This window comes from Lynx canadensis, chromosome D3 (genome assembly GCF_007474595.2).
Source record: "Lynx canadensis isolate LIC74 chromosome D3, mLynCan4.pri.v2, whole genome shotgun sequence".
Classification (NCBI taxonomy): Eukaryota; Metazoa; Chordata; class Mammalia; order Carnivora; family Felidae; genus Lynx; species Lynx canadensis.
In genome coordinates, this window is record NC_044314.2 from 26,371,983 (window position 1) to 26,399,565 (window position 27,583).

At 52.2% G+C, this 27,583-nt stretch overlaps 1 protein-coding gene across 1 annotated transcript in view; it reads left to right on the top strand.

The window, feature by feature from the left end:
* The first annotated feature begins 905 nt into the window (after positions 1–905).
* The window catches only part of ZBTB7C (zinc finger and BTB domain containing 7C), a 152,093-nt gene continuing 125,415 nt past the window's right edge, over positions 906–27,583 (top strand). The window contains exon 1 of the mRNA XM_032595428.1: positions 906–964. The gene's annotated coding sequence lies outside the window, so the exon portion shown is untranslated. The remainder of the gene's footprint in view (positions 965–27,583) is intronic.

Genomic DNA, 27,583 nt, shown 5'->3' on the forward strand with positions numbered 1-27,583 from the left:
GAAACACATCAGCCGTGCTGAGGTTGCAAGTGCTTTGTGCTCTCGCTTGGTAAGTTCTCTGTCCCGCCTTCTGAAATGTATTTAGCCACGATCGTAAAAGCCAAGGGACATCACTCATGCACGGTTCTCCCTTCTTGTCCTATGTCGTCCTCTCGCCTTCTCCCTCCAAAAACCCGCGTGTGCTGCTGGTGCACTAAAGGGCATCCTGTCTTGAAGCATCACTATCTCTGGGCATTAATTGCCTCTACAGATCCCAAACTCACTTAAAGCACATTAAAGCGGTGACACACTCAGGCAGAAAGGCAGGAGAATTCACAGTTCAGGTTGGCATTGTCATTAACTCAAGTCTTTGGTGTCAACTCCCTCCCGCACCGAACGTCCCGCCTGGCCTTACGGTCAACCTCCGCAATGCATTTTCTGGCCTTTGTTGGTTTGTGTCAGCTCTTGAACATTATTTAAATGTAGTTTGGGGCCCATGCATGCAATTACCATTGTGTTATTATTCAGAGCCAGATTGTTAAGATTCAGGCAGCTGTACAAGGAGATGCCCTGTGCTGTGAGGTCCAATTTAGGAGGGCCTTCCGAGCCGGCGCACGGGGTTGCTAGGCAACCCCATGCTACAGAAGAGGAGGCCTCACTCCGGAGTGGGAAGAAGCCCGGCGCCTTCAGGGAATTGGAGGCAGTGGTCAATCTGAGACTGGCATGGCGCCGTGGAGGGGGAGGGAGGCGTGTGGGGAGCCAGGGGCGCGCACCCAGCTAGCACGCGGTGCTCCTGGGAGGGGAGCGTGCTGTTGGGAGTAAGAAGGAGAGAAGGTGCAGCAGCCCGAGGTCGGCCAGGAAACTGCCAAAGGCTACCAGAGCAGATGCTAATATGCTTCTCCATCCCTTTCTTCTCTTTGCAGGAAATGAGCAGGTTTGCAGAGAAACTGCTGGCCTGAAATTTAAGACGAAGGCATCATTGCCTGTGAGTATGAATTTTGCTTTCTTAGGTCTGTGGTTTGACAGTGTTCCTGGGAGTAGGCGGGTTTCCCTGTTTGGGGAAGGGGTCATGACCTTGATGGAGTCGGCTTTTGGTTCTTCTGGAAGGTGTGTCCGGCTGGGTGGGGCTGGACTCAGGAATGCAAGGCTGCCAGCAGAAGGCGGATGGTTGGAACCCAGGCTCTGCCCTCCCACTGGCTCAGGAAAGAGTGACTCCCTTGCGGTTGATTAGTATTTGGGGGGAGAGCAGGACTCCGGGAGGGTAAGGAAGGTGTGCATTTTTTCGCCCTGGAGCCACAAACAGTTTGTACAATTCTGAATTTGCTGCCAGGTTGACCCTATTTAGAACTGTACGTTCTCATATAGGCCGTTGAACAGTGTGTTGAACTAAGAGCAATCATACAGCCCAATGTTCTACTCAAGCTGAGAATATTATTAATCGCCAGGTGCCTGGCAAGAAATAGCCAGAGATAGAAAGAGAAGCAGCAGCCTAGGCTCTGTTTTGGAGGTGCCTTCAGTCCAGGGTGGGAGGAGAGGAAACCGGGCATGTGAGGGTATTAAAGACCTTTACGATCAAGCACACAGTCCAATGTGGCACATACACCACAGCCAGAAGTGCTGGTGACAAGAATGGTTAGGGCACACTTCCTGGGGACAGAGGGACTTGAACTGGGCTGATGGAGGAGGGAAGCCGGTCGGGGTGTGGGGGCAGGAACAGGTGCCAGGATGGGAACACCCAAAGGCCTATGGGGAGGATGTCATAGACATCCTGAAGGGGTCCTAGATAGTCGGAAGGGGGATGGGGGTGGGGAGAAAATGCCGGTGACATTGGGTAGGACCAAGCGGTAAAGGGCCAGAAGTGGCTTCGTGAACGGTCCATGTGCAAAAAAAAATCAGGATGGAGTAAGGTATCCCTCATTTATGTGAATAAAATCGAGTTTCTGCCAGTTTGTCTGTGACCCATATGAAAGTGGCCGCATGGAGTTTTCACCGAACTTGAAGTTGTATCTGAGATCAATACAGACCCTGGATCAATGATAGGAAATTCACATTGGGGATCCTCCCTAGATGTCAGAGAGAGAGAGAGAGAGAGAGAGAGGATAGAGAGAGGGGGCCCTCTCCAGGCAGCTGCAGCTGACCACCACCTGAGACCCGTGTGATCCATGAGGAGGTGCCCTGAGCTCCAGGTGGACAGTCACCAGGACAGGGCTCCCAATGTCCACTTGATTTTCTCTGGAGCTGCTTCTCACATAGGGAGCTCTAGGTACAATGCCCAAGATGAGAGGAAGCTCAGATTTACTTATTTGGCAAAGGTTGATTACTTGTTCCAAGCAAGCAGGGGAAGCTAGCGTGTTCTCAGTCTCACGAATAACAACCAACACGTATATAATTTTGCCAGTTTGCAGCACGCTTGACAGTATAGCCGCAGATGAGCTTCGCAGAGGCTCTGTAGATAGTGCCATTTTGCAGATAAGGAAACCGAGGCTGGGAATAAATATTTTGCTTGAGTTCTTTAGCCAAGAAGTGATCGAGCTGACATTTATGCTGACTTTCTGGGGCACGTAACTGCGGATCTGATTGGGGGATAGGCTGCTGAGTCGGCCCCTGCCTCCTGCTCAGCCATCCTGGAGAAGAAGAGTATTTGTGTGGTCCCGCAGGGCTCTGCTGGTGGGAACTCTCTGCTCTGGCCGGTCAGCATTTTGCTGTGCTGGCTTTCATGGGATGTGCAGTGTCGACTGGTGATCTTTGGGCCGGGCAGGAAGGCAGCCTGCCTCAAAGAGGCAGGCTCCTGTGTGTTTCTACCACCAGGGACAGCCCACTGGAAAGATACTAGAGGGTTCCATTTTGAGCTGCGGTTTGGCTGATTTAGGCTGGGTTGCCTAGAAGCAGAGCTTGAGACAGGGATTCAGGTGCATGCGATGTACCAAGGGAGAGCTTTTAGGGACTACTTGTCAGGGAGAGGGGGGGATGTGCCAGGGCTAGTCTTTCCTTGGCTTGACCCATGTGGATTTCCACGGTGTCTGGCCTGGCAGCAAGGGGCAGGCCTCAAGTAACCCCTCATTCACCGCTGGCCACTCCTGGGAAACGGTGCTGCTGGTGTGACCTCCAAGGCATGCCCTTGACCAAGAGCCAGGGTCGGGAGAACACCACAGGTGAAAGCAGCTGGGAAGTGGGCGTCCCAGCGAGAAAACGGAGTGTGAGGGGGCCATTGGTTGCACCTACTCTCGTGCCTGTTGAGCATCACTACCGTGAAGACAGCCAAATATGGCTTTTACCTGATTCGGCCGCAATTTCCACTGTCATAAATTTGCATTTTAAGAGTGTCGGTATTGGGGCGCCTGAGTGGCGCAGTCGGTTAAGCGTCCGACTTCAGTCAGGTCATGATCTCGCGGTCAGTGAGTTCGAGCCCCGCGTCGGGCTGTGTGCTGACAGCTCAGAGCCTGGAGCCTGTTTCAGATTCTGTGTCTCCCTCTCTCTGACCCTCCCCTGTTCATGCTCTGTCTCTCTGTTTCAAAAATAAATAAACATTAAAAAAAAAATTAAAAAAAAAAGTGTCGGTATTAAAATAGCAATCATAAGTATCAAAGCCTGTGTTCAATGAAACATGGATGTGCTTTTCGAAACTGTCCTTTTACTCTTAATAGGTCATATGGTCCCATGACTGAATTCAAAAATACCAAAAGGTGTCCTGTGACAAGTCTCCTTCCCGCTTCTGTCCCCAAGCTGCCTGGATCCTCTCCTGGCGACAAAACCAACATTACCAGGGTTTTTGTGTTACTTTCCAAGGACAGTCTAGGCACCGCAGCAATGGTGTGGCTTAGATTTCAAAGTTTTGGTGAGCCTGGTGCAGTCCAGTAAGAGACCACTCAAGAGCCAGCAGCTGGGGCTCTTCCTTCTGAAGGAATTGAGCTAAAATGTGCCTCTTATTTGGAGAGAGAGAGTAATCCACCAAGTCAGCCCCCAGGGGAACGTTCAAAATGCATGTAAACTTTCCAAACGTTTCCAAAGTTTTTACAGTTACTATAGAAACAATTGATGTCTGAGTTACAAATTATTATTACTTCCTCCTTAAGGCAAATCACCTCTAAAGAATTTGAGATGCTGTGTTACAGCCCTCAAAATTCACAAATATTTAGAATAATTAAAAATTGCACCAAATTCACTAGTTCAAATTATTCCCGACTCATTGCACTGATTGCCTACCATCGTTTGCATATCGTTTGCTGACTTCCTGAAACGTGTATTGTCGCCATAATGGGTTTAGATGCATCGTAGCATCAGCACCTTGTGAATTTTCACTGCGGTTTCCTTTCATAAAGTGACTGCTGTGGTTTGGAGGTACTTTCTCAACATAGCGATGGAGTAGGACCGAGGCTGGTGAGCTCCCTGTCATGGAAGGTGCGGGAAGAGTCGCTGGGCCATCTGTCTACAAAGTTGCACAGGAAATCTTCCCTACGTGATGGGCAGGTTTAGGCTACTCACGTCCTGTCATTGCTAAGTGCATGGTCTCTGGAACTTCGTTATCATTATTGCCTTGAAATCCAGGCCATCCTACTCACACTACCTGCTCATCTTCCAAATTTTGGTTTCACAGGTGCTGTCTCATGCCTATAAATGGCCAAACAGAACTGACTTTGTAATCTCAGAGGTCTGGCGTGTGTGTGTGTGTGTGTGTGTGTGTGTGTTTGTGTGTGTGCGCGCGCATGCGCGCGCGCACGCACGTGTTTCTTGCCAACGGGCTCACTCCCTTGAGTTCTCTGTCATGTTCACGCTCTCGGAGGTTGCCTGAAAATCCGCTAACTTGTGCATGACCAGTTTGAGCCCCGAGACAGATTTTGGTGGCACCCCCACGAGGCAACGGAAAAAAAAAAATCTCATTTCCGTCCAAGAAATAGAATCATTATCTTGATTGAAATAATCTCTTTCCCCAACCTGCAGCCAGATAAAGCATCAAATTGGTGGAGTTTCCTTATCACTGCACAGAATTTGCAGGACACAGAATAATGGCCTGTCAGCTGCCGCTGGTGGGGTGGGTTCCATGAGGCAGAGCCCCCCGCTCTTGGCCTGATTTGGATCATACGGTGTCTGGTGGAGTGTAATATCATTCCCTTAATGACAAATTTTTATTATATTAAGGTGAGAAGCAGTGTAGAGTCTGGGACACCATGAGGAAGAAGTGCATTAGTGCTATTCCTATGGTGATTGTCGTTCATCAGACAACATCTAACCTCTGTGGGCACTTGGAAACGGGACTAAAAGCTGTAGATGTTTGTATACTTTTAGGACGTGAGTGTTCTGGAACCTTGTGCCCACAAGGCCTGATCTTCCCAGTACTGCAGTCAGGGTATGGGCTTGAGAAGGAGGGCCGTTTTGGGTGCAGAGCCAGAGGTCAGTAAGCCAGCGTCTTTGGGGAAGGAAACAGAAAATGCTGTGGGTAGAGAGGCGGTGGGGGGGTGGGTTCAGGGCGGCAGTCTGCTCAGTGTTCAGAGTTCCATGGGGGCGTCAGGAGAAGGAGGTGAGACGATGTTTGTACCAAGTCCGGGATAGTGGCTGTACCCTCAATCCTGCCGGTCCCCCATCCACCGTGGGGGGAGGCGCTGCTGTGTCCCCAACGTGTGTGAGTGCTTACTCTGTGGTGGGTGTGTTCTAATCGTTTTACAGGCATCAATTCACTTAATCCTCACAATAATCAAATGCATTAGAAATTTGCATTATCTGGGTTTTTTTTTTTTTTTTTTTTTTTTTTTTTGCAAGTGAGAAGGAAAAGAGAGGTTAAGTAACTTGCCCCAAGTTACACGGCCAGTAAAGGGGGTGGAGCTGGGATTTGAAATCCAGCAGTCTAGTGGGAGCTCTTGCGAACTTAAACTAGACTACATCGGGACTAGATAATGCCGTTCAAACGCCTGGGGCTTTCCCCACACCTTGAACCGTAATCCCATGATAGAAACATCTTTGTAATGTTCTTTTTTTTTTTTTTAACATTTACTTGTTTTTGAAAGACAGATCACAGCGGGAGAGGGGCAGAGAGAGAGAGGGGGACAGAGAATCCAAAGCAGGCTCCAGGCTCTGAGCTGTCAGCACAGAGCCTGATGCGGGGCTCGAACCCGCAAACCGTGAGATCATGACCTGAGCCGAAGTCGGATGCCTAACCGACTGAGCCACCCAGGCGCCCCATCTTTGTAATGTTCTAAAAGGCACAGTGGTGGTTCCTGCGGTGGAGGTAGGAGGTTGAATGATATCCTAGCCCAGGTTCTTGATCTTGGGCTCCTGGTAGCTCTGATTTTCTCTTCACATGGGATCCCTCACCGCTGTGCCCCTCTGTATGCAGGCTGCAGAGGACCCCCATTTACCCGCCTCCGTCTAGCCTTTCCTCCATCTTCCTACAGAACCCTCCTCCAGCGAAGGGCTGTGCTGTCCACCAAGACTTCCCCAGAGAAGGAACCCGGCCTCCCACACCTGCTTCCCAGCCCTCTCTCTCCCGGGCACAACCTAAGTGACATAAAAGCCCCTATCTTCCGAATCTTGTTTTCAATAGGAGTGCTGGCCTGTCAGCAAGCATGCCTGATTACCATGGTAATCACCACCCGAATGGAGTGATTTTATAATACATTTCCATCAGAAATATGAACAGGTGCACAGGAGAAATCAACATTTACCAACAAGATAGGTCTTGGGAGATTAATCGTGAATTTAGGATTGCTCAAGGAAACAAAAGAAAGAAGAAATACCTTCACTCGTGGTCAAGGTCCTTCCAGCCTTACCTCTGACCATTTTTTGCCCTGCCTCCCTCCCACCTGCCCTGCTCACATTCCTCCTTGCCTTCCCTCTACTCTCTCCTTTCCAGTGCTTAGCCATCTGTCAAATACCACCTCCTCCAGGAAGCCCTCCTTGCTCCACCTAGCCTCCAGGAAGTTCTGCCAAGGCTACTAGACACAGAAGCTGCTTAGCCAACCTCTATCAGCTGGGAGCATTCGTCCCACCCACAGTCCTCAAGGCCAGTGAACACCACCCCCCACCCCTTACCCCAGCGAGCTAAGAACCTCACTGTCTTCCTAGGGTCCTGATTAAAAATGTCATCATGACACTTCTGGGTAACTCTAGAGCTCAGAGTACCAAAAGCCAAATTTGTTTGTTCCTGCTGAAGAAATAGAATTCGTTTGCATTGTGGTATTCCTTCCAGAAATGAAGGCAGCAGCGGGGATCCAAGAAAACATACACAGCAGTTTTGATTTCTAAGCCTTAGGGCCCCTGAGTCATCACCCCTTCACCCCCTTCCGAACCAGTTCTGGCTCTGGATATGGGAAACTGGGCTCCTGGGACCAGGAGGGGCCTCCCCCCCTCCGCTCCAGGCCACCCTGGGCTCCTTGGCGGTGGGGGGCGTTCCAGTGCAGGGAGGGGGTGCATGGAAGAGGCAGCCTGGCCGCGACACAAAGGGCTGCAAGGGTCTCAGGCACAGGCATGTCTGGGTGTCTCCGTCCCTGTGTGCGCGGGAGTCCGAGGGGCTTGACGGAGGCTTCCGCAGGAAAGGCCTTCTTCTTCACTTTCAAGTAGGACAATACATCAGAGAAGCTGCCAGACCCGCTCTGAGGACGCAAGAGGCATTAGCTAATATTTTGATTTTAGAAGGATGAATAATAAAGAGCCCCTCGCGTGTCTCTCGGAACTAATTCTGAATAACGTGTTCTGCCACGTGTTCCTCTGGTTGAATCAGATTCCTGAAGAGTCGGTAACAAAAGGTTTAAACCAGGGGAAAAAAGGCATCTCTCCACCAACTTTTCTCGCTTTTAATTCTCTTCTTGTAATGCTTCTCAGTTAACAGTAACTTACGAAAAGATGAAATGAAGTCGTAACAGGCAGCGATGAGCCCCGGGAGGAGGCCTGAAGTGGCAGGCACTCGCTTTTGTTCTGCTGTGTGAATGGCTTCGAGGTGGGTCCCCTCACTAAGCTTGGTAATAGGGGGCCTCCCATGCAGACAAATACCAAACACACGGATGGGAGAGGGCACCACCCCCTCCCCACCCCCACCCAGGTGTCTGCCTGCAGCGGGCCCAGCAGGGAGCAGGGAGCGCCCTCAATGCTGGCGATTTGGAGACAGTTGAGTCCCCAGGCCAGTGCAGGGTAGCGAATCCACAGGGCCCGGTGCAGGATCCCCAACACCGGGGCGCAGTCACCCCCTAGGGCTGAAGTGGAAAGGAGAGGAAGGGTGCTGAGGGCAGAGACAGCGAGGGTGCTCTGCAGGGGGCCACCCTACCTGGGCTGTGCCCTGAGATGCCCCTGAAGACAGGGAGACAAGGCATTCAACACCTGACCTCCCTCCCTCCGTCCTCCTCCCAGGGCCCCACTGGCCTCCAACAGAAAAGAGAGCAGAGGGAAAGGAGCCCATTGCTGTGGTCTGTAGCGGTCAGTGGAGAGGGTAGAGAGTGGGCCAGGAGGGGTACATGGGGACAGGGGCACAGTGAGTCCTCTCTAAATGACAGACCAGGGGTAGAGAGGGAGGCCCAGCGTCCTTGTGAGGACAGGCCTGCTCTGAAGGCCAATTTCAGGTCCTCCAAGAAAGCCCCCAGTGCAAAGAAACATGCCCCCTCCCCGGCCTATTCTCCAGGGATCACGATTCTTTTTACCAGAACAATTCTGTCACAAAGAGTTCCCAAGGCCAAGGCAGGACAGGGGGCCGCCTGCCCAGAGAGGAGTTCTGCCAGGTGGCGGCCCGCCCAAGGCTAGCCCTAGACCATTTGCTCGTTCTGGGTCCACAGTCCTACTGGAGGGCACCCGTGGCTCTCGGCACTGGAGGCGGCTCTCAGCTCTGCACCGTGCCGGGATTTCTGCTGATGAGAAATGAGACCAGTGAAGCCGCAGCTCACACTGATGGGCCATAGAGCTGAGCGCTCGCCAGCGTAATCTGTTTCAGTTGTCCACCAGCCCTCGAGGTGGGTATCTCCCTGCAGAGGAGGATCAGACACAGGGAGGAAAGTCACTTGCTCAAGGCCACATTTCCCAGATGGCTGGATTTCAGATCTGCCTCCTGGCCTGGCTGCCTGCCAGGGGTCCCCTGGCCAAGGAGAGTCTGCACCTGCAGAGAAGGGAATGTCGTTCAAAAGTTGGAACATTTTTTTAAAATTGTTTTATTTGGAATTTCAAATTACTGAAAAATGCCCCAAATAAAAATAATACAAAGACGGCTTTTAGATCCTTCTATCCTAGACACATCTGTTAAAATTTTACCCCACTTCATCATGTGTGCTCTATCATACATGCACACACACACACACACACACACACACACACACCCGTACTTACACATTTTGTCTGAACCATTGGAGAACATTTTTACAGCCTTTCTTTGTCTTTTATGACATTGACATTTTTGAAGGACACAATGCCCCCTTCTTATTTTCAATAAAATGGTCCCCATTTGGGGGGTGTGTAATGTTTTGTTGTGGTGAGATCCAGATTATGCAGCCTTGGCCAGAATCCTGCCGAGGCAACCGTGGGTTCTTCTCACGCAGTCACACCCGCGGGCGCTCCTGGCCCTCACTGGTGACGTTAATTTTAATCTCCAGGTCAAAGTATTACCTGTTTTCCCCCTACATGATCATTATCTTTGTTCTCCCTTGGAACTAGTAAGCAGTCGGTGGGGAGACATTTTAGACCATGCAAATACCCTGCTTCTCATCAGTTTCTCCCAGGGGAGGCCTCCATTGATGCCTCTTGCCTGATCCAATCCTTAACATGATGGTTGCAAAATGGTGGTTTTCCAAAAAAAAAAAAAAAAAATGGTGGTTTTCCAGCTCCAGCACAACCTCCATAGTGTGTAGTGTAGAAAGCCCTTGGCATTCTACAGTAGCACGATATATCTGGTCAGTATATATTTACGATCATAAGCAGTAAAACGTATCTATCTGTGTGGACCGATGAGTTCCTTTTTTTCCCAGTGGTTTATTGTTTCTCACTGTGATCAATTCTTTTGGTGCATAAATTGCCCCAGACTTCACCAGTGGGAGCCTCTACAAACTGACTCCCATGATATTTGGATATGCCACCATCCCAATTCTGGAGCGCTTTCTTACTCTCTGGGATAACAAGAGGTTCCAGGCTCCTCAGGTATCTACCCCCGAACAAGCCTTGCAACCAGTCATTTCTCTGAGGTGCCTGTTCCCTTTTAGTGGGAGTGGTATTAGAGACCAAAGTCTGGGCCCTGGGTGTGCCCACTGCCTCTGGGTATCTTTGCTCCTTAGCCCTTTCAGGGGACAGAACTAGGAAATAGGTGCATGTTTATACACATATACATACACATATTTCCCACACATACGTATACATGTATGTATGTATGCACAGAAGCATGCATATACATTTACATATTCGTATGCTACTCATCACGAGTCCACACCAGTACCTCCAATCCCAATCCACCTCTTCAGGGCTGCTTCTTGCCTCTCCCCATTCCATACTTATGTATCCTTCGCCCACAGTGAAAACCCCAAAGCCATCAACACATTCAGTCATCTACTTAATCCTATATCGCATCCAAAGTAATGTCAGGATTGCTTCACCACTGCAATCAACAAACCTTCCCTTCCTTCTCCCTGCTTTGTTCATAAATAGTTTGGAGTAGTCCTTTCTTTCTTTCCTTGCCCTTCAGTGTGGTAAGAGTATTTATTTGAAATACAGTTAGGTTTATTTTTTTTTCCAGTGTGTTTTCAGCTTTAGGCATTTTTTTCCCCTTCCTATTCTTATTTATTTAAATTAAGAAAAATTTTCAATGTTTATTTATGTTTGAGAGAGAGAGAGACAGAGTGTGAGCGGAGGAGGGGCAGAGAGAGAGGAAGACAGATTCCGAAGCAGGCTCCAGGTGCTGAGCTGTCAGCACAGAGCCCGAAGCAGGGCTCGAACTCACTAACTGCGAGATTATGACCTGAGCCAAAGTCGGACAGATGCTCAACCGACTGAGCCACCCAGGCGCCCCTTACTGGTTTAAATTTTTAAAAATAGGTAGAACGTTAACATACCTGCAAAAGTCAGAACGACACAACCTATACTAAGAGATGTGTCACTCTCCTGTATTCCTTCAGCCGCATTCCCCGCCCCCTGCATTAACCAACTTAATTCTTTTATGCTTACAATTCTATGGCTTTTTGTAAAGATAAGCACATTTTTATATATGTTTTTTAATTTTCCCTTCTTTATTTACCCAGAAGACACCGTATCAGACCGTATCATTTACGCTTTTTTTATACTTTGCTTTACGTGTTCAATATTGTCTCCTGGAAGATACTCCATGCCAGTTCATTGAGGTCCTTCCACATTTTTTTTTATAGCTGGCACAGTACTCCGTGTGTGTGTGTGTGTGTGTGCACGCGCGCGCCATAGTTTATGCACCTGCTCTCCTCTGGATGGCTGTTTAGGTGGTTTCCTGTGGTTTACAATTCCAAATAATGTGTGTGTGTTTCAATGCTCGGGAGTGTATCCTCCAGGCAAATTTCTAGGAGTGAGATTACTGGGAAGAGTAAATATGCATGTAGTTTTGTTAAGTGTTTCCAGGTACCCCTCCATGCGGTTGTACTGTTTTGATTTCTGACCTGTTTCCTCCCAATCTTGCCAATAGAAGGTCGTGTCAATTTTGGACGTTTTGCCGGTCTCATGAGTATGAGATGGCACCTTGGTGTAGGTAGTTTGAATTTGCAATTCTTTTATCATGAGTGAAGTTGAACATTCTTTCATAGGTTTAAGGATAATTTTTATATTCCTTCTGTGAATTATCCATTCTTTTGTTCTTTTTTCTATTGTCTACTTTTCTATTGGGTTTTGGTTCTTTGTTTCTCAATTTTTAAGAGTTTACACACACACACACACACACACACACACACACACACACACGTGCCTAAGCCCCTGATGCGGGACTCGAACTCATGAACTCAGGAGATTATGACTTGGGCCGAAATCAAGATGCTTAACCCACTGAGCCACCCAGGCACCCCTAAATTGTTTTTATTTTTATATAGTCAGATGCATCAGTCTTTTCTGTAATTGCTTCTGGATTTTCAGTCATACTTAGAAAGCCTTTTTTACATCGAGGTTATAGAAGAATTCACCCATGGGCAAGCACGGTTTTTAGTGGCTACATAATATTTCATTGAGAAGAAAAATCATTATTTTTATGTCGATGCTAAGAAGAGAATCGGGGCCATAGGCACATGCAGCAGAGAGCAGATAAGTGCAGAGGGGAGCACGTTGGAGGGTTGGAGGTGTGAAAGCCCTGTGCCCAGTTGGTTTCAGGATGGGGACAGAGGAAAAGTGGTCTCTGCCCTGGAGTGAGAGAGGCTCAGGCAAGGAATCAAATCTGAACCCCCCCCCCCCCAAAAGGCTAAGGGAACTTCAAAGAAGAAACAGGTCTTTTGGGAGGGAAGACACAGCGAGTGTGGGGCAAGTGCAGCTTGTAGGGCAAAATTTAAGGAGGCCTCATGCTCAGGGCTATGGAGCCCTGGCACTTGGGAGTGAGGACCTCCTTAAATTTTGCTCCTTGGGCACCTCACTGGCCTCCCCCAGGTCTTGGCCCTTCTTTGGGGAGAAGCAGGACCTGAAGGGACTTCAGGAACCAGAATGAATGGGGTAGGAGCTGCCCCAAGTGAGCTAACAGGGAGTGGCGAGGTGCGGGGTTTCATCCTGGAGAGGGTAGGAAACCACTTCAGGACTTTAAGAAATTGAAGAAACTCTGTCAGATTGGGGAAAATGGGGATGATAACCATCTCTTCCCAGAGTCGATGTCAAGACTGAATAAGATAATAAACATAAATATTTTCCATGGGCAGAGGGCCTGGCATGGAGTGGAAGTTCAGCAAACAATAGTTTCCTGTACTGCAGGGTGGGGGTGGGGTTCTGCTGATTCTCCTCATCAGGTCTCAAGTCCAGTGCCCTCGACACAGTGGGACTGTTCAAATCACAATGTAGGCGTAGAAATTCTAACAAAACTTGAAGCAAACTATCTGTCCGCTCACCTGGTTTTAGAGGAAGATGCCATTTTTCAAGGACTAAGACAGGGGCGGCTCCAAGGCGCCCATTTTACAGAAATGGAAACTGAGGCCCAGGGAAGGTGTCACAGAGTGTTAATGGCTTACAGTGAGTTACTGTTTGTGCTCCCGGGCGTCCTCCCAAGAGAGATGTGGGCTCTCACTCCCACCCAGCGCTCTGTCCACACTCCCAGAAAAGCATGTGCCTGTGGGCCTCTGATAGAACCTTTCCAATGGCCTCCTGAGCCAAGTGCTCCCTCCTGAACCGTGCTGACCCGGAAGGGAAAAAGCCCAAAACCAGGAGGAGGCAGCAGACAGGAGGCAGGGAGAGCAGCAAGCCGCACTGCCCTCTGGATCCAGCCCCAGGCCAGGAGCTTGGGGGACGGGCCGCCAAACCTGTCCTTTCCCTCCTCTTCCAGGATCAGCTACGGGCCCAGCGAGGCCATTCCTGAGGCCCAGTGTGGCAGGCCAATCAAGTGTGTGGGAAAAATAATAAGTCTGTGGCCCTGTGGTTGGAACTCGTCCTTCAGAGCTCGCTTATCTGCCTCCCCCTTCTAGGGTCCTGATGATTGAGGCCAGGAGGTTGGCTGAATCTCCCAGACCACACTTAGGAGGGAGGGCACGCCAAGGCCGGCTCTCTGCTCCCTTCTCTCACCAGCAGGGCCCCCCCTCCAGCCTCCTCTGCGCTGAAGTTCTGGCGGAGAGATCCGAAAGGTCCCCCGAGCAGAGTCCCAGAGAGCTACCAGCCCTTCCCCCTCCCCCAAGGCCTGCCCTGCCAGGCTCCAGATGACTTAGGTCATGACATTTAAATGCTGGGAAGCCCCCATCCCACACCCATCCTCCCCCCAGGGGCTCCTGAAAATCCATCTGTTTTTTTTTTTTTTTTAATTTATTTGTAATTTTTTTTTAACGTTTACTTACTGTGGAGAGAGAGGGAGAGAGAGTGAGAGCGTGAAGAAGGGAGCGGCAGAGAGAGACTCAGAATCCGAATCAGGCTCCAGGCTCCGAGCTGTCGGCACAGGGCCACACGTGGGGCTCGAACTCACGAACCGTGAGATCATGACCTGAGCCGAAGTCGGAAGCTTAACCGACGGAGCCACCCAGGTGCCCCTGAAAAATCCATCTTTAGTTTTTAATTTTTTTAAGTTTATTTATTTATTTATTTTGAGAGAGAGAGAGAGAGAGAGAGAGAGAGAGAGGGCACGCAGGAAAGGCAGAGGGAGGGAGAGAGAATCACAAGCAGGCTCCGCACTGCCAGTACAGAGCCCAACATGGGGCTTGAACTCACGAACCGCGAGATCATGACTTGAGCTGAAACCAAGAGTCCAATGCTTAACAGACTGAGCTACCCAGGTGCCCTGAAAATCCATCTTTAAAGCTTCTTCAGCCTCTGTCCATCACTCCAAGCCCATGTGGCCTCTGTGGCCCAACTCAGAGCCTCCTCTTCCCAGATTCCTTTCTCAAACATCAGAATGAACCCTCTACCCGCCCCCTTCACCCCTCCCCCCACCCCGCAACACTGCACGCTGATGGTGAGAGGCCAGCCCGTCCGGGTCGTGCAGGCGCTGGTGCCATAGTGACGGATGAGGCGTCCCTGCGTGCCACGTGCTAGCGGTCTTTCCCATCGCGGGGGGTCTGTGGGTTTTCCAGATCCTTTCCAACTGTACAGCTACGGAGATCCACTCCCAGAGTTTAGTGATGGATGATTTCTGGAATATTCCTCGCTGAGTAGAAGGCCTGGCTTAGGTGGACAAAGTAAGGGCTGAGGGGGAGGGGGAATTCAAAAGGAGCTGCGCTGGCTTCCCCATCTCAAAGAGCTCTTGCTGTGTCACATCCACTGCTGTCCAGGAGGCGTTGAGATGGCCTCAGTCCCTCCTGTGGGGGAGCTGGGTTTCGGCCAGCCTAGGGAAGAAGCCACGAGACTGCTTAGTCCTGCTTTAAGAGCCAGGCCTGGGAGCTCTGTCGGCCAGGAGTCCACAGGCACAGGCAAGGCTGGGGGAGAGCAAGTGAGACTCTAAGCTGTCTTCAGTGGCTGCCAAGGGACCTTCTGGGCCCAGGGACCTGCCAACCCCGGTGTGTAATGCCCACTTCCAGTTGGGTGGTTGACAAGTGCCAGTTGAGTGTGGGCTGTGTGCAGAGCCCAGGGTCCACTCCCCGTGGGGTCAGGAAGTGAAGCGTTCCTGCCTGATGGGGCAGTGAGCTGTCCTCCAGTGGGAGAGCACCATGCCCCCCGTGACCTGCTGGGGCGAGGGGCAACCACAGCAAGCCCCAGAGGCCGCGCAAAAGTGTGACTTCCATCATCTGTCACGTCCGTGCGGAGAGGACGGGCATAAAGGATGGGGTGAACCCAGGGAGGGTGAGTTCACTTAAGGCAGGCACCTGTGTACCCCGGCTCAAAGTTTTCCACAGATGTGTAGGAGGCTCTCGCAGGCACTTGCTTCCTTTGCTGAGGTGTTAATGGGTCTTCTACTCCTCCTGGCCATCTCTGAATGTCTGAGGACCAGGAGGAGCGCCAGCCCCATCCCCCTAATCCCAGAGCCCAGCCACACAAACCAGACCATATCTGAAAATGCGCGTCTCTGGAGCTGTCCCTAGTGTGGGGGAGCACTTCTCTTTATTCTAGATGTGTCTCCTCCTCCCCTCAACCCCACATTTCTCCAGGTGGATGGACCTCAGGACCCCAGCTCTCATCTCAGCCTGCCTATTCTTCTCTGGAGAGGCCACCAGTCCCACCGGGAGCTGTGGTGAATGAGTCCCCATCCATCTGAGACGGGCTCAGGGGCCCCCTGATCAATAGGAAAGTGAGGTGCTAGTTAGCCGGGCGGGGAGGGATCGGTACCGCTTCAGCACCCGAAGGCGGTGCCTCTGGACCACTCCTCACTGGTGGTGCAGTGGAGGACAGCTAAGCACTGAGGAACCCCATCGCTCAAGGGGCAGGCCGTGAGAACACCCTTGGTGGCTGACCTGAACGTTCACGGGTGTTGCTGGGGGAAGGTTGTCTTTGGGATGAGCACAGTTCAAATGGGGCTTTCAGTGAATAGCTAACGGAATGACATTTCATTGCCGTCTGTGTTCATTCCCTGCCCTCACCTTCCTCTTGTCTGACCTGTGCTTGTTCTTCCACTCCACTCCCATGCACCCACCCGACCAGCAGCCCTTGTGGCACAGACAGACCCCCAAGGAGACGGGGCAGGAGCCCAGGAACAGCTGTCACACTCACCGGGGGCTGCTGAGGGTCTTTGCTCAGCCACTTCTTTTCCAGGTTTTCTGATTCCACAGCTGGGAAGCAGACCCACTAAAACTTCTCTGTTTCCAGTCTTCCAGAGTGAAGAAGGTGGGTAGAGAACAGTGCAAGAAACATTCTGGAGCCGCTCAGGGAAGGGGGAAGGTGTCCAAAGCCATTTCTAATGCTTGACGCAAAAGACACAGAACCAATCAATACCATTCTTTAGTGCAACTTCCACTAAAACATTAACTAGAAAACTGTCCCAGACAGGGATGATGATTTGCCTGAGGTCTCATTGGACAGATGACTAGATCTCATGTTTTAGCTCTTTAGTCTAAGGTCCTACCTGGAAGTTCAAAAGCCACCATGACAGAACCCGGGCATTGGTCCAGCACTCTCTGGCCTCCGGAGCCCCTGCCTCCTCCAGAGACAGGGTGTCTGCCCCCTCATCTCATCATATGCACTTAACAGTTGGGCTGTTGTTGTTGTTGTTGTTGTTGTTTGTAGGGTTTTTTGTTTTTGTTTTGTGTGGTTTTTTGTTCTGTTTTGTTTTTTGTTTGTGTTTGTTTTGAGAGAGAGAGAGCACTAATGGGGAAGAAGGTCACAGGGAGAGAGAAAGAGAGAAAATCTTGAGCTGGAGCCTGATGCCGGGCTTGATCCCATGACCCTGGGATCACGACCTGAGCCGAAATCAAGAGTTGACCACTCAACCTACTGAGCTACCCAGGCACCCCTAACGGTTGGTTTTCATGTTTTAAAAAAATTATTAGTGAGATTGAGCAGTGAGCAGTGTAATTTTAACGAGCATTTATACTTCATGGTATTTTCTTTTTTTTTTTTTATAAATTTATAGGAACTCTTTATGCTGTAGGTGTAAATATATGTCTGTTACATATAACACAGTTACTTTCTCCCAGTCTCTTGACTTCCAACTTGGATTGTGGCATCTTTATGACATAAAAGTTTTTAACTTTTATTTAATCATATTCATCTCCCCCCCCCCTTTTTTTTCCCCCTTATGGCTTTGGGTTTTGTGTCCCGCTTAGGAATACCTGCCTGTTTACCATGTATTTGTCAAAAACACAAATTTGCCACAGCTCCACGATCTGAAAGCTTTGGTACAGAGATACAGGAAAGTTGTCTTGGAAGGAAGCAAACATTTGGCAAGGGCCTCTTTGCAAGGAGCCTCTGACCTGGGAAAGCTGTTGGCCCGCCCAGCCCTCGTCCTGAACGCCTCACACAGCATCCCAGGTTTTGTGCTAGGCTCTGCCCTTTGCTCCCCGCAGGTCGAGGTTTGGCTGCTAAGCTCAGTGAATCAAATATTGACTGTGCCCTCAGAGTATGTTTTCTTGGTCACCAAGGCCAAATCAAGGCACAGGGACCTGTTTTTTTTTTCCTTTTTGTGACCCTGTCCTCCTCCCCTTCCCCTTCCTCACTGTCTGAAAGGAATCCGAAGATCCTACTAACACTGATTGATGGGGGGCGGGCACCTTTATCTGTTGCTGCTTTTATGGGAAACTTTTCACAGAGCCGAGTTCAGAAAATTGTCTTTTCAAACATACCATTCGGTGTAATTTTATAAGATCTGCAGTAATTGCCCTAGAATCTTCTCAAAGAAACCTTGAAATCCAGTGGCTGCTGTGTTATGAAAGAAGTAAGAAGCCTGGGGTAACCAGAAAAGCACTATTAATCCTGTTGGGGCTCATCTTGACTAATTCATTGTTTCTGGCAAGAGGGGAGAAAGATTGCTTTGAAAAGCTTCTTGGAAGGACCCCGGATCTATTGGCATGCGCGCGCTACACTCACACACACACACACACACACACACACACACAGCCTAGCAATGCAGAGGTCTATATTTAACATTTCCAAGTAGGTAACTCAAGAATTAGGTCTGTGCTGAGTCTTGCTGCCTTTGGGGTCCCCGTATCATAGTGCCAAATGCTTTCAGGATTTTTTTTTTTTTTTTTTTTTTTTTTTGTGGCAGGGCTGAGTCACAGTCACCTCCAAAGAGAGAGGCAAACATGGAAGCCTCAGTAAGGGAGCAGCTGGTAGGGAGAAGGAGCTGGGCCAAAGGCTCAGAATAGCCAGTTATGCTGCCAAAGGGTGAAAAGGGCAGAGGAAATGGGTAGGCTGGGGCCCCGTGGGAGGGGCAGCCCGGACAGGGAGGGGAAGCGAGGGTGGGTAGGTGGCTGTGGCCTGGAGATCTCTTGTCCATGAGAAGTTTTCAAAGTGGAGATTCAGGAGTGGGCGGGAAGCCTCTGAGGGTGGGGGAAGGGTCAGGACTTTGCCTCTGGCCAAGGAGGGACCGGACACAGAGCTACCTCCGGATGGCCATTGTGCAGAGAGAGCAGACACAGATCATTCTGGTGGAAGGGTGGAATGGGGTTTAGCAGGCCAGGGAGAGGCAGGGCCTGCTGAGGCATCCCCTTGCTCAGCATACAGGAGGTGCCCCACGAGTGTCAGTGTCCTCGCTGGCTGAGCCCCAAAGGCTTTGCTCCAGGTGGACAACAGCTTCCAGGGCCACTTTAGCAAAACCATCACCAAGTATTTATTGAGCACTTACTGGGTGCTGAGTGCTGGACCGGGCTCTGCAGAAAAGACAAGTGACGTGTAACAAGCAAACATGGCGAGTACCATCAAATCGGAGCCCTTGGCAGCCTCTCCCAATCCGATAGCCAGCTAGAATCCCAGAAGCTCAGGAACTGAAAGACATCTTTCAGAGATCAGTAGGTTGGATCGTCTCCAGGGCTTGGATTTCACTCTGTCATGCCTGCCAACCTCTGAGTGAACATTGAAGGTACCGGGAGCTCATTGCCTACCGAGGCCCCCCCCCCACCCCCGTTTCATCGTTGGGCCGCACCGCGCAGTAGGAGGGTGGTGAGCCGGGAGAGCACCAACTGAGAGTCAGGGGCTCCGGGCCCAGCTCCCCCACTTGGATCTTGGAAAGCCGCTTAGTGCCTTGGCCTCCTGGTCTCCGTCTCCGGAGTCGACAGCACAGCCCCTGCCCCGTCTGCCTTGCAAGGCTGTGGTAACAGAACCTTACACTCCAGGCTGTGGTCAACCGTTCACAGAGTGCTTTACCTGCCCAACTGGCCTCGCTGGGCCGCAGTGGGGAGCACGGGAGTTAAACGAGCACGTGGATGCTTCTTTAGCCTCTGCTCTCTTTGCACCACCTTGCTCTTAATGTCATCTGCACAGAGCCCTGCAAAGAAGCCTTTGTTAGGCCATTTGTCTGCATTTTGTAGGTGAGTTAACCCAGGCTCGGAGAAGTTAAGTGACGTGTCCAAGGACACCCATCCAGCCTGTGATGGTGGAGCCGAGACAAAAGTCTCCGGGGAATCCAGCCCCCTAGGCTTCCCACCCCAATACTGTACCTGTCTCAAGGGAGATCAAGACACAAATACCAACCGTAAGACCCGTCCACCGTACTGGCTCACTCAGCAGGTGCCGCTGCTTTAAACCCTTCCCCCACAACAACGGGGGGAATACCCCAGCTACCCTTTATCGAGTGCCTGCCACGTGCCTGGCCCATGACCTCCCGTGTCCTCAGCAGCCCATCCCAGAAGCACCCACTAAACAAAGTGGGCGATGCCTAGTGTGAGTCCAAGAGAATTCCTAACGTGGCTCCCAGAAAGCGAGAGATGCCCTGGAGGTTGCTTGTTTCATCTTTTAAAAGCAATGCGAGTGTTTCGTTCTTCTCCGTAGTCACCTCTAGTTTTTAACCTAAAAGGAATGCATTTTGCACAAACAGTTGAGTAAAACTGAGCGCCAGAAAGATCTGCCGCCTCGCATGTTGTGCCTTTGCGTCACTTCTGCCGCACACCCCGGGTTGTAAGCCACAGACACGCATTCCGTCTCATCTTCGTGACCATCCCACGCGGTGGGTGTTTTCAGGTCCGCTTGACGGATAAAGATCTGAGGTGCAGAGTGGTTGAGCAGGGCGCCCTAGGCCAGCTAGAAGGAAAAGGGCAGCCCCGGGACTCAGGTGCAGAACCCTCTCCGTTGTGTGACAGGCAGTGCCCGCCACCCCCGCAGCGTGGTAGATCCCATGATGTAGACTCAAAAGGCCCTAGTGGAGGTGGGGAGGAAGGCTTCCTGAAAGAGCTGGGGACCTGAGTTAGGGGCCGGAGCCGGGGCACTGGCGGAGGGAATACACAGGGCTGTACGAGCAACACCTCGGGATAGGAAGGAAGTTGCCTGGCTGGAATCACAGGGAAGGGCAGACGGCGGGAGGAGAGGAGGAGGTGGCCGAAGAGTCCGTGGGCCCAGAATGGGGGTGAGGGGCTCTGAACATTGGTCGGGCCACCCTGTTTCTCCTCGGGGATGCAATGCCCAACGTGTTCCTCCAAGCCCTGTCGCTGGCCACCTGTGACAACACAGCCCCCATGTGCCGGAGGCACTGGGGTCCCCTCTTTTCCTCCTCTTCCTGCGAGGACTCCTCTCTCTTTTCCCCTAATATGCTGCTTCAGCAGCCCTCTGCAGGAGGCCCCTTGCCTTCAGTAACCAGGGACACTGAACCCCCCACAGGACTGGCTTTCCCCATGATGGCATCCAAGCCCCCATGCTGGAACTCACACCTCCACAATATCCCCCTGAAGGAGGCAGGCCTTTCGGCAGGTGCCAACCTGAGAGCCTGAAAAGTGGAGGAGCTGGGCTTCCTGGCTTTGCAGACAAAGGACAAATGTGGCAGGATTCCACTGGTATGAAATCCCTAGAGCAGGCAAACTCATAGAGACAGAAAGTAGATGAGAGGCTACCAGGGCTGGAGAGAGGAAGGAATAATTGAGAAGTTATTGCTCAATGGTTACAGTTTTTGTCTTGAGTTGGTGACAAAGATTTTGAAATAGCGGTGACGATCGCACAGTGCTGTGGCTAGAATAATGCCGCCGAACTGTGCCCCCAAATGGTGAAAATGGCAACTTTAGTGTTATATATATTTTATCACAGTTTTTAAAAACTACTCTCAGATAAGGAGGTAATCAAAGAATCTCCGTCACAAAAATACGGGGGACATGCATTATGCAGGTATGTCGGACAGGTGAGCCATAAACACACCTTTGAATCCAGGCCCCAGCAGGTGTTAGCTTTGTGGCCTTGAGCAAGCTCCTCACCTCCCTTTACCTGAGTTTCCTCACCTGTCACATGAGGTTATTGGGAGGCTTAGACGCACTGGGCATGCATGTGGCTGGAACAGAGCAATGAAGAACAGTGACGAGTGGCCGTCATGGCTGTGATGATCGTGTTGGTCATAATCGTGAAGCAGCTTGGGTTCACAGAGTTAGGGATGGGAGTCAGGCTGGCCAGCGTCCTGGGCTCTGTTGGCAGGTTGATCTTGAGGGTAGTGAGAAGGGTGTGGAAGGGGAGGGGGGAGGGCTGGGGAGCAGCGCTTGGAAGTTCATGTGCAATAGATAGAGTGGCAGGCTTTGTCCCCTGAGGGGTCCCCCGGCAGTAGGGCAAGGAAGAGAGCAGGTCCCGATGAGGTGTGGGGGGTTTGACCCCTGAAGGGCCAGGCTCCCTCACTCTGCTCTGGTGTGCTCCCTGGAGGTGCACAAGGCCACAGAAAGTGGGGGACTCTACAGGGTTACTCATGCCCCTTCTTGAACACTCACTGTCCTCTCGAGAATAGCCTAAGGTGGAGTGTTAGCCCCAAAGACATGAGTAACTGGAATAATCAGTAACTTTGTGCTCTGGGTAGAGCGGTTCAGAGCTGGGGGCCAACAGGAGACAGGATGCTATCTCTGATTTGCTGTGTGAACTTCCCCTTGCTGGTCTGCACATGTCCACCTCTGTGAAATGAAGGGCTGGTGTGTCCCTTCCACCAGGAATACTGGTGGATTTTGTGACCTTACTTGTTTGTAAGAATGTCTTCAAATAGAAAGGGTGATGCCATGACTTGATCAGCAACAAGGTTTACAAAAGTGTTTCGGTTTAAGATTTTACTGACAAGAGATACAGCTTTGCTCCCCTTACCAGCTGGATGGCTTTGGGCAGGTCACCTGAACTTTCTGTGCCTCAGTTTCTTCTAGTGCAATATAAGGACAAGAACAATCCCAGTTTGGGGGCGGAGGGACAGGGGGCAGCTGGAGAGAACTAAGTGAGTTAATATGTGTGAAATCATTGGAATGGTGCCTAGCACACAGGAGGTGTTTAACAAATGCGTGGAGCTCTTTGCATAGGAAGAGCTCTGTGCAAGCTTCCTACAACATCCAGAGAAGGCAGAGGGCCATTCTCTGCATGTCAGGGGCTTCTTAACCTTTGCTCAGTGGTGCAAGACAATCTCCCATGAAACAATAGCCAACAAGGGAATGCATCATCCAAGTGCATGAGTGTAAGTGCTGGAGGGGTTCTGGGCGGGGGGGTCGGGAAAGCAGGAGGACAAGGAGAGCACTTGGCCGGGGCCGTGGGTAGGCAGAGAACGAGAGACGGGAGGGGACCTCTCCCTAGCGTGAGTGTATGTGTGTTTGCACTCATGTGTGTGTTTGCTGAAAGAGCATGGACGGTGGTTTACCCCCGAATGGGAAGTCTGGGCCTTGAGACCCCTAGGCAGTTCCACAATTTGTGTCACGGCCACATGCACTTCTCCTGCCTGTGGCTGTGAGCGGGAACTTGCCTGCGTGGAGCACGGGAGCAAGCCCTGGTGCATAACCCGGGGTGTGATTAATTTAATTATTTCAAAAGCCCCTTTGGTATTTCACGAGGGTCATGCCCCTAGCTGTGGGCTTGAATACCACTGCAGCAGGTTTCAATAAAATCAATTAATTTAATTTGATTTGGTTTTATGTACTTGGAGCTGGTGCCTCTTGAACTCAGTGTGAAAATTATTGCAGAATAAAAATGCATATTAGTACTCAAGCCCAGTGTCCTTGGGCTCTGTCTTGAGCCTGCAGCGCTGATCACAAAAGCAAACCCCCCCCCCCCACCGCCCCGGTCTGGCAGGGACTTCTGCCCACGGCTCCACCATTCACCCCTCCAGCTTCGGACAGTGTTGGTGGAGGTTGTGTGGGCTGTTTATATGGCTCCTTCACCTCCAGAAGCGCTTTCTTACCTGGCGGTGAAGCGAATGCATTTCCATTTTGCTTTCATGAAAGGAGCTCAGAGAGGTTTGGATTGGCCTCGGTCACCAGCTTCCTGGTCTGCTGTTAGCTAAATTAAATGGAGGCTGTATGCTGCTGCGGACTGAACCTTGGCTGTGCCCCCGAAGAGACCCGTGAGCTTGGGCAAGTCTCCTCACTTCTCTGTGTTTTTGTCTCTTGTCCTCAAGTGAGAGGGTTGGATGCCTGCTTCAAGGCTCCTTCCAGCGCAGGGTCATATTCCACGGGACAGCTGCTTGTCCAGGGTGGAGCCCTGCCTCCTTCCTGCTCCCCTCCAGAGGGCTCTGAGCCAGCTCACAGAATGGTCCATGGGCCCGAGCCCTGCCTGCACCTCCCAGCAGGAGCGGCTTCTCCCCCACATTCCTACAGGTCAGAGCAAGTACTGTTTTCAAGAAGGGTGGAGGGTGGCAGCCCAGGGGGCCAACCCTGTCATTTCACAGACGAGGGAACCGGGTTCCAGAGTCGCACGGCCATAGCCGCGGGCATGGACCGTGTTCAGCCACATTCACCGTCATTATAAAGGGTGGAGATTTCGCTCAGCCTGCGTTTTCCAACTGTCCTTTTCATTCCTCTTTTCCTGTCAGGATGGGAGATGGCCAAGCCATCTTTGGGGCCTCCCCGGTAAAGCAGATGCTGACACCAGCTGTTCAGGAGCCACTTTGTCCCTCCCAAACCCAGTGGCTGCCCCCCCTACCCCCGTGATCCTGGTGGGAGAGGGCTGGGGGTGCATTCCAAAACATCCCCCACCCCACCCCACCGCTGCCCGACATTCCGCCCTGCCCCTCCCACTGCCCCTTCTCCTGACCTGGAATTTGGCACTGAGCTCGGATCCCCTTGACTTAGTGACATGTTTCGCACACAAGTCCTAGCTCCTCAATACTCCTCCACGACAGAGACTGAATCTGTCCTTCGCATCCCCATCCTCTTTACTCCTCTGCACCTCTCACTTACTGGCAGGAACCTCTGATGTGCTGAGAACTGCCCCACACATCGTCCTCACATCTCATTTAATCCCCGCTCCGGCTCTGCAGAGCGAGAAGTACCGTCCCCTGTCTGGCCACGGCTCAGAGAGAAGGTCACACAGCTCCTAAGTGACAGGGCTGGGACTCAAAGCCACCATCTCACTCCCAAGACTCTTGCACAACGCCGAGTGTCCTCCCTTGCACAGAATAGGTGTTTAACAGATCTTTAATGACAGATTACACTATATTTCCCTTTGCCAACAGCAAATGCCCCCAGAGAGATGATGGTGATGATTACTAATGCTGCTACTAATAGTAATAATAATAATTGTTATTATCTATGAAGCAACTATTAATGTGTCATGCACCAAAACTCGCAACGCCCGGAGAGGTGGGGACTGTGATCACCTCCACTTTACAAATGCAACAGCTGAGGCATAGAGAAGTGACTTGTCTAAGGTCACCCAGAAAATAAGTGGGCTGGGCTTCAGTCCCGGGGCCCCTAGTCTCCCCGTTCTAGTGAGATCTCCAGGCGAGCTGGAGTCCTCTGCTTTTGGCTCTGCGTGGCTCTAGATGTGAGGTGGAAGGTGCCGCTGTCAGGCCTGTTGGTGGGGTGGTGTTTGCCCTCAGGGGCGCCTGCAGCTGGCACTGCCCTCCGCCCAGCTGATAGCTGCAGCCTGGCAGGCTGCCTGCCTGGCCCACACCGCTCTGGCACGAAGCCCGGCCCGATGGGGGAGGGGGGGGCGCTGGGGGGAGGCGGGCAGGGGGAGGGGGCGGAGGGGGCGGGGGTCCGGCTCGGCGTTGCCGCCCGCGGCCCTCGGGCCCCTGCCGCACCCCCGCCGCCCCTCTCCGGGGTCGGCCCAGTCCCCGCCGGGGCCGGCGCCGGCTCTCCGGCGTTAACCGCGGGCGGGGCAGGCGGGAGGGTGAGGAGGTCGGGCCGGGGCAGTGGGAGAATGCGGAGGGGAGGGCCGGAGACACAGGCTGGGGCCGCGGAGAGGGGCTCGGGGAGCACAGCGGGGAGGGGCCGAGGGCGCCGGGTGCCGGGGAGGAGAGGGTGCGAGGACGCCGCGGGGAGGGAGGGGGCGGGGCGCCGGGGGGGGGGGGGGGGGCGAGGGGGGGGGGGGGGGGGGCGGCGGCCGGGGGGGACCTGGGAGGGGGCGGCGCGGGGAAGGGAGCTGCGGGCGGGCTGGGAGTCCGGAGTGCCTGTGGCCGGGGCGGAGCGGCTGTGGTTACATCACGTTCCCGAATCTGCTTTCTCAGGGATCAGGCCAGGGGGGCTGGCGGGGAGGGAGAGGTGGGCGAACCAGTCTGAACTGGCCGGGCAACTCGAGGGGGCGTGGGCCCGGCGAAATGGGGTGCTGCCCGGCACCCTCTATTCTCATGACGCCCGGGAATTTTTCTGTGAAGCCGCCCCGTTTGTTTTACAGTTCCCCCAAACCCAGCCCCACCCTCTCCCTCCCTCCCTCGTCTCCCGTCGCCCTCCCTCCCCTTCCCTCTTCTCCCCTCCCCTCTCCTCTCCGGGTTGGCTCTTCCCGAGGAATCGGTTAGCCAAAGGGAGGCACCAAGCTCTTGCCCTCAGCTGGCCCCACTCCCACCCTCTCCTGGAGGACTCCTGTGCGTGCCCTCCTTTTCTCTTTCCCCGCACCCCTGCCCCTCCCCAGGCTGTCTGGGGTATCTTGAAGGAGCTTAGTGAATCATCGCCAGAGGCCCTCCCTCCCATGCCAGTCCTTTACTGTCCCTTCAGGGTCCCCCCTTCTCCTCTGGCCTCAGGGGCCTAGTGCCTACAGGCTGCCAGGCTTCTGCTGACAAAGAGGCAAGACCCAGGCAACCTTAGCAGGGTAAGAAGCTCACCCTTCTCCAGGGTGTCTGCATTTTGCAGGGAGCTTCCCGAAATGGTACATACACACACACACACACACACACACACACACACACACACAGAGCCCAGGCCCCAGTTCCTCTCAAATGATGGAATTACAAAGACTGGGAGCTGGATTTGGGGGAGGGGATATTTGAGGCAGGGGAAGCTTTTCGAGGGCCCTGGGATCACATCAAGAAGGCCACCACAGCCCCTCTTACACCCGCCACTGCCCTGCCCCTGTGTCTCTCCCAGTGGCCAGTTCAATTTCTAATTCATCCCCTGAGGCTGTGAGTTCTTCCATTTCCAAGTGACAAACTGGACACCCTGGGGTTTGTGACTCAGGGAAGTTTCGTGGGTTGCTGAGTTTGTGTTTGTCACAAGCTTGGAACTCTTTGACCAAGATTACCACTATCAAGACTGTTATCAAATCGATTCAATCCCTGGGATCTTTAACAGAACTGGACCACAGGCACCAGCATCCCAGTCCCGGATTTTGTAGACTGAAGCCGTTGAGACCCAGAGAGGTAAGTGACCTGCCCAAGGTCACAGAGCTTGTTAGTAGCGCACCTGGAACTCTAATTCACCTCTTAGCTCCCTGGCCAGCATGCTTTAATTTTAGGGTTAGCTCTGTGGTGGGGACCTAGCTTAGCACCAGGGAGGCACAGAGATGAATGGATGAGGCCTCAGTGAGGAAGCTAGAGAAATACATCACTTGGGAGAAGTGACAAGACCCCTGCACCCCCATGAGCTTGGGACTCTAGCGTCTCCCCACTGAGTGTGCTGGTGAAATGTCTCTGCAGGGTAGTCGGGGATCCATTAGGATTCTAGCGTCAGCTTTGGTCACCTCGAGCCCGGTCATTATGCCCGAGGAAACTGTGGGTCCGGAGGTAGGTATCAGCATGAGCCAAATTGGCAAGTACAGATCAGAGCAATCAATGCTGTGACTCTTTTCCATTCATTGCCCTCAGCCAATATCAGAAAAGGTTGCAAAAGACCAAGGCATGTCTGTTCCTGCGGGGACTCTTGTCATCCTGGGGCCCTGCCAGGCATTGTGTTAGGAGACCATGGCCCCACACATCCAGAAACTCCGGACTGGAGGCCCCTATTGTTGACTCGGAGCTGCCCCAGCCCTTGGGGTCCTGCCTGCGGGGTGTTGGCTATTTTTGAGCACGGGCTCAGGAAGAGCAAAAGGAGGAGAAATTCAAGACAGTTGGGCTACGATGATCAGTTTTAGCAAAGGATTTGCAGAGGAAATGGACCGAAATGAGTGGTTAAAATAAATAATACTTTTGGTTACAGTAGAAGCTCGTGAACTTGGACCTCAGTGATTTGGAATTTCGGATAGTTGAGCTTGGCTGTGGTGAGGTTCACCTTTGCACTGCCTGTGAACACGGCCCATCATAGATAAACAGCGCACACATGACTCAGAGTGAGGAGGAAGGTGTGTGCGTTATTGT